Genomic DNA, 12651 nt, shown 5'->3' with positions numbered 1-12651 from the left:
TCATCTCATTTTTCTCATCCTCTAATTCGTGAAAGGGACACAGAAATGTTTAGAAAAATTAGGATTCTGCAAATTGTGAGGTTGATTTTCCTATGTTCATCTCATAGTGTTCAGATTGAGATAAGGTACCTAACTTCACTAAGCTCTTAAGTTGTCTACTGTAAGACAAAGTCAATACCACTTCCTTGGAAAGAAATAGGCCATGATGAGTTAGGTTTTCTCCATGTGTAGGTTATTCTAAGTGTTTCAGGACTAATGGCATCCCCTGAGGTAGTAGGTAGATAAGTTGGTCATCAGGTTAGAGCCTGAGTTATGAATCAATTCATGTGTAGTCCTTACAACCATTCATTCTACAGATTCTGATATCTGCCCACCTCTCAGGTCCATCTCTTACTGCGCCCTGTACCCACAGTTCTCATGCTTTGCCCATTTTGAATCATTTTTAATTCTAAATTATACAGTATACTTTATATTTAATATATTTCTGAATTTTCAAATGCCAGCTTCTCCCCTCAATTACCTGGTAAACTCCTCACCTTCTAAGTCTTTTCTGATTGTCGTCTTCTTGTTGGTGTGCTCAGGTTCCTAGTGTAGCTTGTACCTGATTCAACCAGAGCACCTATAGCAATTTATTGCCATCGCTTATGTGCAGAGCTCCTCCTATATAACCATAGGCCCCTAAAGACTGGACCCTCTTTGCATCTCAAGTCTCTTCTTCCATTCCCTGCCTGCCATTAGTGGTGTCTCCATGCAGGAAGAAGCACATCCAAAAATATTTTAAATTATGTAAAGTTCAATAAAGTATTTATTTCAACCCCCAGAGAAAATGAGATCAGATTTGTACAGAGATGTGGTTCTCCTCAATTATGGTAAGTTTAATGGGTGAGAATGCTCAGCAAGATTTGCATTGCATAAAAAATCACAGGAATTAGGACCAGTGATTGGAAGATTCAAAGGAAGATTTAAGCTCAGTGTAAGTAATAACTTTCTGGGCATTAACACTGTTCAAAAATGGAATGTGCTATCTTTTCAACCAGTGAGGTCTCTATGACAGGAAGTATTTGTATCAAGACTCATAAGGATGCTATCATATATATTCTCATATTGCTTTGGAAGAGATGCTTGGCAATATCTTTTCTAATCTTAAGATTCTATTTTTATTTCTGTAATTCAGTGCAAATATTAACTTCTTATAATTGCCAATATGGCTTTTATATTCATCATTATTCATTTGATATTCATCATCAGTTAAAATTTTTCTATTAATCAAAGTCAATGAAAAAATTATCTTTTGCCTCACTCTTCAATGAATCTGGCTGTCCTTGCTTGTCCATGTTTCCTTTCACTTCTTTCTATAAACACTATAAAATTAATGAGACTTTAGAAAATCTTTCAATTTTGGTCAATAAATATTTGAATGTTGGGCCAGATGCAGTGGGAGGTACAAAGAAGATATAACACTGATTACGGTAGCTAGTGTTTATCAAGTGATTACTGGCATTTTACATATATGGACTCATTTGTTTCTCACAATAATGCTATATGGTAGGTACTATTTTCCCATTTTATAGATGAGAATCCTGAGACACAGAGAGATTAATTAATTTTCCAAGATCATATTGCTCTTAGATGGAAGAACCATAAGCAATCTAATCTAAAGTCTGAAGGTGTAACCATTAAGCATTACTGCCTCTTGATGAATAAATTTAATAAGATACCACCTCTTGCCTTCAAAGGTGATTCCACCTGGTAGAATTACATGTATTTATTATTCACTGGATAAGGCTGTTTTTACTTTTACTTATTGCAAAAATATATTCTTTCAAACTTGTCTGCATTGTTATCACTTGATAGTGTTTTGGCATTGGCCAAACAAAAATCCATGTTTATCTAATTTACACCACTTATAACATTCTAAACTTGCTGTGTAACTATCTATCTCTAGTTTGAACTCAAAGTAATATGATTGTATCTCCATGATTATGTTAATTATCCTTCCCTGAGACTTCTCCATTTACCTTTTGCTTTTGTGGAAATCGCAACAGCGTAGAATAATCCAATGACAAATAGACCTTTTGTTTGGATATAGCCATCTTTCCACGTTATTAAATGCATACTACATGCAGAATGTCTGAGAGAAAGTAGAAGATATATACGCCCAACAAAATATACCATGTTAGAAGTACAAATAAAGTGATATTGGACAAATGAAGTGAAATGAGCAGTCACAGAAGTGAGATTTACCAATACGCCTTTCTGAGCATCTTCACTGGTGTTTGTTTTGGAGTGGTCATCATGTTGGTAATCTCACAGTTGGCAGGTAATAAGTTAGTGATTCTTCCCAATCTTTCCTGAACAGACTACTCCTGTTAGCACAGCTGAAACCCAAGAAAGTATAATTTAGAAAAGCAATTTTTAAATTTTAATATGCATCAGATTAAACTGAAAGATTAGGTAAAACACCAATTGATGGGCTCCAGAACCAGGGTTTCCAATTCAGTAGGTGTGAGGTCAGTTTCAAGAGTTTGCATTTGCACTTTGAAAGAGCTGGAATAATACTAAGAATATGCATAACTCCTGGGTGTGCATTAGGATCACCTGAGAGTCTGGTCACAAAAACAATCACCAAACTTTTAAATAAAGACCAAAAGCTCTTCTAATAGTAAACCCTGAGATAAATATGAGCTGTATACATACTTAAAAAAGGTGAATGAAATAAGTAAAGGAATCATTTACCCAATTTTTGATGAATAAGTGAGTGGCAGCAGTTGTGGTGGTAAGTTAAATCAGGGAATAAAAGTTTGCAAAGTGAAAATTATAAGAAGCAATTCCTCTTACCATGCAGTTCATAAACAATCACAAATAGGGCAGGCTTGCCGAGCTCTTTCATACCTAGCAGGTTATTGTCATGAAATTGTATGATTATTGTGTACTTTACAAAGTTTTATTTTACAATAATTTATATTTATTCATTCATTCATTTTCCAACCCATTTATTCCAGTTCAGCCCTGAGGATGGCTATCCCAGCTGCTCAGGGTCCAAGGTAGTAACCAGCCTGGGACAGGATGTCATCTCATCACAGGGAACACACACACACACACACACACACACACACACACACACACAGACAGACACACACACACTCAGACTGGGACCATTTAGACACACCAGTGAACCTCACATGCACAGCTTTGAGATGTGGGAAGAAACTGGAGTTCCAGAGAAAACCCACACAGACATGGGGAGAACGTACAAACTCCACACAGACATTGGCCCTGGCAGGAAATTGATTTTTTTCTTCATAAACATTATAATGAAATGCTGTTAAATAAAACGATGTCATTCAAGGACTTGTTGTAATTAATTGAGGCTTTTAGTATCTCCTTTTCCAATTATGTTTTCCAATTACCAAACATTGCTCATCACATAATAGATGCTCAAATAATGTTTGTTAAGCAAATGAATATCTCTTATGATAAAAAATATTGCACCAGGCTAGGTTGACTGACCACATATTTCTAACTATGCTGGAATGACTTATTTCTGACAAATATTATTAATTTTATTGATCCAGAAGGAGCCATGTAAAATTGTTTTCCTCTTCTTGCTTGCTATTTTCAATTTTTCCAATTTGGGCTCAGCTAGCAGTGCCACAGCTGAACAAAGTGCATGGATTTTAATAAGGACTCCTATTGCTGAGAAGGATAATAAGTGAGTCTGGAGGGCAGGGTCATACTCTCAAAGCCTTTCTGACAGGAGCCAAGATTAAAATGCATGGCAGGCTGAGAGGACTGGGAAGAAGCTATGATTTCTCACTGTGGATTTCCTCAGAGTGCCATTAGTGTACCAAGGAGAACACAGGGGAGATTGCATTTACATGAGGAAAGCAAGTTAGAGCTCAGTGATCTTGAATTTTTTGGCGTTATTTCAATTATTCGTTGGAATAATTTAACTTTGACCCAAAACATGTGTCTTAGTATTGTATAGATTTTCAGGGCACAGAATATTTCTGGCTTTCCCCTAATGATTGTCATGGAATGCCCTTAAATTTAATGAATAAGTGAATCCCAAGACAGTGGTATCGAGGTCTCTAATTCCAAACAGTAATGTATTTTTGTGAAATAAACAAGGTTCAGTATTTCCATTCGATTCGGTGGCATTGATGGAACCTGAGCACATTGGGCAGTTCACAACACAGTCATATTCTTATTCAATCTTCGTTAGAAATTCATGAGATAATCATTGTGCTATTGACCTCATTATATAGGTGAGGAAACTAAGTCACTAAAAGTTTAAATGACTGGTCCACATTAAAACAGCTGATGAGTGTTGAAGGCTGTGAAGACATCTCAGGTTTTTTCTTCCCTGGCTCAATGCTGCTCTACCCAGCACCTCTGTGGACAGGAACTCCTTTTATCCCCCACTTGTTTGATGAGAAGTATATGAGGCCAGGGAAAGGAAGGGACTTGGTCAAGGGCAAAGGGCAAGGCATTGCGAGAGTCTGTTCAGGAATCTCATCTGAATCTAATCAGAAATCCACATTGCCTGCCATCCTAAAGGGATTCATTAGTTGCTCCCCCTCCTCATTGGGTCTGTGGTATATTTGTGAACAACAGCTGCATTTGCAAGTAGCCAGGACTTCCTCCAGATGACCTAATGCGCTGCCAGAGTGAAGACAAGCAGGGCTGACTTCACAGGCCAAAGAGGGCATCTGCATTTGCCACTCAGCCCCAATTATTCAAATCTGCTCCTGGCAGGAGGGATGGTGGGTCCCTTAGGCACAGAGGCCCACCTCTGATCTCCAGACTCTCTCATTTCTCCCAGATCTGCCGCCTCCTGTTGCTTAAGCAGAAGCCTGGCTGAGCCCCGCCCCTTGGAGGAGGAAACATCATTCCTGCATTCCCCAAGCACTCTCTGGCTGCTGTGTCAGCAACTGGATGCTCGCCCAGGCTCTGCAGGACTCTAGAGTCTAGAGCCTGCTGGCCCAGAGGCAAGAGGGCTGCCAGATGTGCGTGCTAGCAAACCGCAGGAGTTACTGTGCGATTACAGTGGCACAGAAATAGTCAGGAAATTACCCTTCCCACTGAGGTTGGAATCCAGGGTAACTGAGGCAGCAAACAAACTTCTGTGTGTGTGAGGTGTCCCAGTGTCCCAGTGTTCTTCATTCAGGGGTGTCTTCTTCTTGGAAGGAGGACTTTTTCTTTTAACTCCTAAAGGGTCAAGGTCTAAAAGCTGGTTGGCAATACTTGATGTCTAAATTGTGGCCTGGGGATCACCATCACCTGGGGGCTACTTAGAAATGGGGAATCCCCTGGCCCAGCCCAGACCTATGGAATCAAGATCTGTATTTTAACAAGATCCCAAGAAGGTTTATTTGCATATTTGAGAAGTCCTGCCCTAAACAACACTCATGAGCCTGGGGAGAATCTTAGGGGCTTGTGAGACACTTGAGGGTTGTGATACTTCCTAGGTACTTTTGTAGCCTAAATTGGTCCTATGTGATTGGGATCTACCTCTAGCACTGGGTCGGTGGTGATACTAACCTTCCTGTCCTTCCTGGCCCAGACTGACATTTCCAAAGGACTGCGTGAGGTGGTATATACTCAGGCAAGGCGTTAACAGTCACACAAGCACTCCAGGGCTTTCTGCTGGCAGTGCTTGAGCCACATGGCCCTCCGTGGAGCACCTACCTCTATCTTGAACCTTACCATTAGAAAGCCAACAGCTGCCCTGCATGGGGGAACTGCACAGTATGCTAATGGAGGAGCAGCATACTGAAAATGATGTTGTGGCTATTAACATTTTTATGGGTGGACTGCTTTGCAAAGCATAGGGAAAGTATTACTCTTCTAGGATTAATATATTTAACAAAAAGTCTGCCAGGAGAGGAGGTTTTTGCTGATAAATATAATTCTGCTGTTGATTTATTTAGTAATGGAGACTTGAAATTACAGGAATCAATGTGTATATGGAAGCCATTGTCATTTGGTTAATTATGTTTTGCCAGCAGGATGGGGAAGCACTTTATGCTCGATGCTGCCAAATGTATTTCAGCCAGAATCCTGTGTTATAAATGACGAGCACATAAATGTAGATAAAGAGAAAGACTCCTATAATTCTAGATTCCTGGACACTTGATCCTCCAGAGGCTTGATGTCCCTGGCCCCCGGCCCTGGGGCTGTAACATGTAGCATAAGTAGTTCTGCTTCCTCTATAGCAATACACGTTAACTGGGCTGATTTTGCACCCATGGGATATTTATAGATGTCTGGAGACATTTTGGTTATCATAACTGGGCAGGGAGGATGCGCAACAAGTGGGTAGAGGCCAAGAATAATGCTGATGCTAAGTATCCTACAAAGCAAAAGATGGCCCCCACCCCCACCCCAATGAAGAATTATTTGGCTCAAAGTATCCATAGTTCTGAGGTTGAGAAGACCTACTCTAGAGCATTCCTATTTGTGATTCTGACTCAAAGAAATGGGGTCAAGTCCATATTCTGTCTGTATTTTGACAAATAAAGAAAATAAGGTGGGGACATCACATCTGGTTATGTAGGATTATCTTCCAAGACATCCACCTGGGATGGAGTCAAGATGAGCGTATAGTAGGAGAGGCTGGAATAGCTCTCCAGCCACTGCCACTTATCTGAAGAGGTCTAGCACTGTCATTGGTCACCATCCTGTCAGGAAGGTCATCCCCAACTTTCCTTCCCCTACATTCTGATGAACCAGCCGTGGGTTGGAAGGCATAAACTTTGCTACAGTCACAGCTCTACTATTTACTGAGTGACCTTGAGAGTGTTAGGCAGTGTAATGGCCCTCAAAGATGCTCACATCCTAATTCCTGGAAGCTGTGACCTTTCATGGCGAAGGGTGCTTGCAGATGTGATTTAGTCAAGGATCTTGAGAAGGGAAGATTCCCCTGGATTTTCTGAGGGGGTCCTTGTAAGTTGAAGATGAAGGCAGGGGAGTCAGATTCAGAGATTTAAAGATGCAGTGCAGCTGATCTTGAAGACGGAGTGAAGCTGAAGTAAGGCGCCATGAGTCAGGCATGTGAGAAGTTCCTAGAAACTGGAAAAGACAAAGAATCAGATTCTTCCCTAGAGCATTCAAATGGAACACACTCCTGCTGATACTTTAATTTTAACCCCCAAAGACTCATCTTATACTCATGATCTCCATAACTGTAAGATAAAAGATGTTTGTGGTAATCTATTACAGCAGCAATGGGAAACCTGTGCATTAAGGAAGGCATTTTTCCTCTTGAATGTCGCACTATAAAATAGGGCTTCATCCACTGTAAAATAGGTGTTGGTCATTTATTTGTTCCTTCATTCACTCAACAATCATTTTTTGCGTGCCTACTATGTGTCCACTATTCTAGGCACTTGGGAGAGAGCAGTGGACAACAGAGACCGAGTAACTCCTCTAATCTAGTGACAGGAGACTGATAATAAACTTCCAAAAAATACAGAAATCTACAGTGGTAAATGTTATGAATGCAAATGAAGCAAGGTAAGGCAACTGGAGTCCACATCTATTTCTTACAAAGCATTCAGAGCAGGTACTGTGATAAGGTGACATTTAGCAAAAACCTCAAGGAAGTGGGAGAGCCATGCAGATATTCAAACGAAGAGTATTTTTAGTAGAGGAAACTGCAAGAATACATCCCCTGAGCTAGGAGCTTGATTCCGAGATTCAAAGAACAAGGGAACCAGTGTTGATAATGATAATAATTGCCTCACAAGGTTGGCATGAGAATTTTGGGTAACATACATGAAACCCCCTGGTGAATTTCAAAACATTATGCAAGTATTTATTCATCATTGCCATGGCCCCTCAGAGTGCATTTTGGGAGCTGCCAAGGGATGTGTAGGGTGACTTTTATTTTTTGTCTATATAAAAGTGAAGGGGAAGCAGCTATTGGCCTCGGGCCATGGAAATTATGCACAGAGGCCTAGAGATAGGAGTATTTTCCCAACATGGAGCTAATGATGATTCTATGTGTGTCCTTCATAGTGGCAAATCTTCAAGGGGTGGGGACATCATTGCTGTTGTAGTCCTTAAACCCTGTGGTCCAGAAGGGTGCTCCCACAGTGCCAAAGGGGACCCAGAGCAGTCAGCTTGTCTGTCCTAGGGGCATACAAAGAGAGAGATCATCAAGGAATTCAAAGACCTCAACTCCTGCCCTGCCAGGGCCCAGAGAGAAGCAGTTAGGATAGCCTCTGATACCCAGCCTTGCCAGCAACTAATCTGCCGAAGGATGAAATTGAAATATTTGAAATATGGGTGGGCGCGGTGGCTCACGCCTGTAATCCCAGCACTTTGGGAGGCCGAGGCGGGTGGATCACGAAGTCAGGAGATCGAGACCATCCTGGCTAACACGGTGAAACCTCCTCTCTACTAAAAATGCAAAAAATTAGCCGGGCGTGGTGTCGGACGCCTGTAATCCCAGCTAGTTGGGAGGCTGAGGCGGGAGAATGGCTTGAACCCGGGAGGCAGAGCTTGCAGTGAGCCGAGATCACGCCACTGCACTCCAGCCTGGGCGACTGAGCGAGACTCCGTCTCGAAAAAAAAGAAATATTTGAAATATAATCCATATACTTCTTTTTCCAAGACAGGTGGTGAAATGGTCTAGTTTTTACAAAAGGCTGAGAAAATTAAAATACTAAAATGTTGCTCATCTTTGTGTTTGAGAGTAGGACTTCCCCTGGAAGCCAGGGTGGGGATTAGAGAAGGCTGAGTATGCGGCATCCAGACATGTCTCAGAATCTAGAGCTGGCCCATTAACACCTTAGGTTTAAGGAGCTTTCTCAGCCCATTTCGTATTTCTAATCTTAAAATGACCAAGGCAAGGCCACAGATAATGTGTGTGTATTTCATCCTTCTTTATGCTGAAGAATCCATTTGTAACTGAAAGGTATTTTGTGTATTAATTGGTTTATCAGGTTGGATTGTTTTTCCTCAATGAGTTTCTTTCGGCTGATTCTGCTTACTTTTAAAAAACTTTATCTTTAATTTTAGATTTAAATGGTACAGGTAGAGTTTTATTATATGGATACATTACGTGACACTGAGATTTGGGCTTCTAATGATCCTGTTGCCCAAGTGATGAATACAGAACCCTAGGTAATTTTTCAAGCCTTGGCCCCCTTCCTCCCTCCTCTGTTTTGGTTGTTGACAGAGTCTGCGGTGTCTCATGTCCCTATCTTTGTGTGTGCATGGACCCAATATTCAGCTCCCGCTTGTAAGTGAGAATATGCAGTATTTAGTTTTCCATTTCTGTATTAATTCACTTAGAATAATGACCTCTAGCTTCATCCATATTGTTACAAATGACCTAATTTCATTTTTTTGAAATGGCTGCATGGTATTTCATGGTGTGTATGTGACACATTTTCTTTGTTTAATCCACTGTTGATGGGCACCTGGGTGGATTCCATGTCTTTGTGAACAGTGCTGTGATGAACATACTAGTGCAGGTGTCTCTGGGTATATACTCAGTAATAGGATTGCCGGCTGAATGGTATTCCACTTTCAGTTGTTTCAGAAATCTCCAAACTGCTTTTCTTTCTCTTTTCTTCTTCTTTTTCTTTTCTTTTCTTTTCTTTTCTCTTTTCTTTTCTTTTATTCTTTCTTTCTTTTTTTCTTTCTTTCTTTTAATTATACTTTAAGTTCTGGGATACATGTGCAGAACGTACAGGTTTGTTACATAGGTATACAAGTGCTATGGTGGTTTGCTGCACCCATCAACCCGTCACCTACATTAGGTGTTTCTCCTAATGATATCCCTCCCCTATCCCCCAACTCCCTAACAGGCCCCAGTGTGTGATGTTCCCCTCCCTGTGTCCATGTGTTCTCATTGTTCAACTCCCACTTATGAGTGAGAACATGTGGTGTTTGGTTTTCGGTTCCCATGTGAGTTTGCTGAGAATGATGGTTTCCAGCTTTATCCATGTCCCTGCAAAGGACATGAACTCATCCTTTTAAATGGCTGCATAGTATTCCATGGTGTGTATGTACCACATTTTCTTTATCCAGTCTATCATTGATGGGCATTTGGGTTGGTTCCAAGTCTTTGCTATTGTGGAAAGTCCTGCAGTAAACATACGTGTGTATGTGTCTTTATAGTAGAATGATTTATAATCCTTTGGTTATATACCAAGTAATGGGATTACTGAGTAAAATGGTATTTCTGGTTCTAGATTCTTGAGGAATCACCACACTGTCTTCCACAATGGTTGAACTAATTTACACTCCCACCAACAGTGTATTTCTCCACATCCTCTCCAGCATCTGTTGTTTCCTGACTTTTTAATGATTGCCATTCTGACTGGTATGATATGGTGTCTCATTGCGATTTTGATTTGCATTTCTCTAATGACCACTGATGATGAGCTTTTTTTTTTTTTTTGTATTTTTGTTGGCTGCTTAAATGTCTTCTTTTGAGAAGTGTCTGTTCATATCCTTTGCCCATTTTTTGATTTTTTTTTTCTTGAAAATTTAAGTTTCTTGTAGATTCTGGATGTTAGCCCTTTGTCAGATGGATAGATTGCAGAAATTTTCTCCCATTCTGTAGGTTGCCGATTCACAGTGGCTGAACTAATTTGCATTCCCACCAACAGTGTATAAGCTTTCCCTTTTCTCTGCAACCTCACTAACATCTATTTTTTTTTTATTTTTTAATAGTAGCCATTCTGATTGGTATGAGATGGTGTCTCATTGTAGTTTTGATTTGCATCTCTCTGATGATTAGAAATGTTGAGGTTTTTTTCATATATTTGTTGGCTACTTGTATGTCTTGTTTTGAGAAGTATCTGTTCAGTTTCTCTGCCCACTTTTTAATGGAGTTATTTGTGGTTTTTTTTTCTTGCTGATTTGTTTAAGTTTCTTATAGATTCTGGATATTAGCCCTTTGTCAGATGCAAAGATGTAAATATTTTCTCCCATTTTGTAGGTTGTCTGTTTACTCTGTTGATCATTTCTTTTGCTGTGCAGAAGCCCGTCCATTTAATTCAGTCCCATTTGTCTATTTTTAATTTTGTTGCATTTGCTTTGGGGATCTTCATCATAACTTACTTGCCTAGGCCAATGTCTAGCAGAGTATTTATTAGGTTTTCTTCTAGTTGTTCTCCATTTTTTTGATAAAACAAATACCTGCATTTTGCAGAACTGAAATATTAATGTGTACCTGTTATTGTCTGAGTGAGTAAACTTTGTTTTTTAAGACTCATAGTAACAAAAGGAAAATGCACATCTTTAACAACTCTTTCAGTAACAAAACATCTTTTATATAACCTGAACTTTTATATCAGTTGTCTCTGAAGTCTGGAGGGAATAGAAGAGGAAAATAAAGGAAAGCTTGGCAAGATAGGTAGCTCCCTATCAGGAGAAATGAAAATTAAAAGACCGTCGGATCAGTGTACACTCTGAGTTCTGTGGGAGCTGAGTCTGTATCCTAGAAAGCTGGGAAAAGTAGTCTAAGGCAGAAATAAACCGGGCATGCTGCCAGGATGAACAACTAGAAAAACCCTTTGGAACCATGGTCTGTCAAATGCTGATGTGTAGGCAGCTTCCTCTGTCCCCAAGGTCAGAAGAAATTCCTCTATCACTACTTCTTTCTTCTCCTCAACATCTGAAGCAAAACCCTACAGAGTACAAACGTAAAGTGAAGACAAAACAAGTCCTTGTAGCTTCGAAGTGCTTTGATATTCTTTGTCTTTTATTTTCATAAAGACTTGATAGCATGTTAATGCCACAGAATAGCTGGATTCCCTTCCATTATATGATAAACATGCTAGTGAAAAAGAATTATAAAAAATATTATTATTATTATTATATTTAACAGAGAAATTATGGCAACCAATGAGAATTGCTTCAAGTGGAATATTTATTCATGTATTCATCAAAGAGTTGTGGTATCCACTAGATGTCAGGCATTGAGCTAAGGATTGGACAAGGGGCAAGTTTGGGACAAGGCCCTATTCTGGGCTCCTGGAATTCACAGTATAAATGGTGGCATAGACAAATATGCAAATGAACAAATATGCAATTGAGTTACAAATTGTCAAAAGTGTTATGAAAGAAACATACATGGTATTCTGCTAGGGTTATGACTGACAGGTAAAGGGTGAGTATCCGGGGACGGCCTTGCTAAGATTTAATCTGAGACCTGAATGATGAGAGGAAGCCAAGTATATTGTTATAGGTCAGGAACAGAAACAATTTTTACTCTGGCTCTTCTGGGAAGACATGAAAGCCTGTGTTTACAAAAGAAGATTTTGATTTACCAAGTCACATGATCTAAAGAAACACTTTCACTCTTATGCTTCTAAAGAGATCTTTCCTGCTGCCCCACTCTCCTGACCACATTTCATCTTCTTTTCTCCTGCATTGTTTTTTTCTCCCTGGGTATTATAAATATCTGACATACTTTTTCATTTACTAATTTGTCTGGTTTAATGTCTGTCTCCACCACTAGAATGTAAGCTCTATAAGGAACTGGTTTTATCCATTTTGTTCATGATGACGTTTCTACTGCTTAGAAGAGTAACTGGCACATAGTAGATACTCAATGAATATGATTCCTGCTATACTAAGCTATTTCTTTTTGCCCCTGGAGAGGGAGATACAGAATTTTGAAAACTG

At 39.8% G+C, this 12651-nt stretch overlaps 1 protein-coding gene and 1 long non-coding RNA gene across 6 annotated transcripts in view; one reads left to right on the top strand and one right to left on the bottom strand.

The window, feature by feature from the left end:
• Nucleotides 1-12651, top strand: part of ST6GALNAC3 (ST6 N-acetylgalactosaminide alpha-2,6-sialyltransferase 3) — a 555034-nt gene that overhangs the window by 256965 nt on the left and 285418 nt on the right. The window lies entirely within an intron of this gene.
• LOC141407823 (uncharacterized) overlaps nucleotides 5894-12651 on the bottom strand; it is a 45612-nt gene continuing 38854 nt past the window's right edge. The window contains exon 2 of the long non-coding RNA XR_012418630.1: nucleotides 5894-7074. This is a non-coding gene — a long non-coding RNA (uncharacterized lncRNA). The remainder of the gene's footprint in view (nucleotides 7075-12651) is intronic.

This window comes from Macaca fascicularis, chromosome 1, assembly GCF_037993035.2.
Source record: "Macaca fascicularis isolate 582-1 chromosome 1, T2T-MFA8v1.1".
NCBI classification, from domain to species: domain Eukaryota; kingdom Metazoa; phylum Chordata; class Mammalia; order Primates; family Cercopithecidae; genus Macaca; species Macaca fascicularis.
The sequence above is the reverse complement of the archived record's forward strand: the minus strand, read 5'-3'. Positions and strand labels throughout refer to the sequence as shown.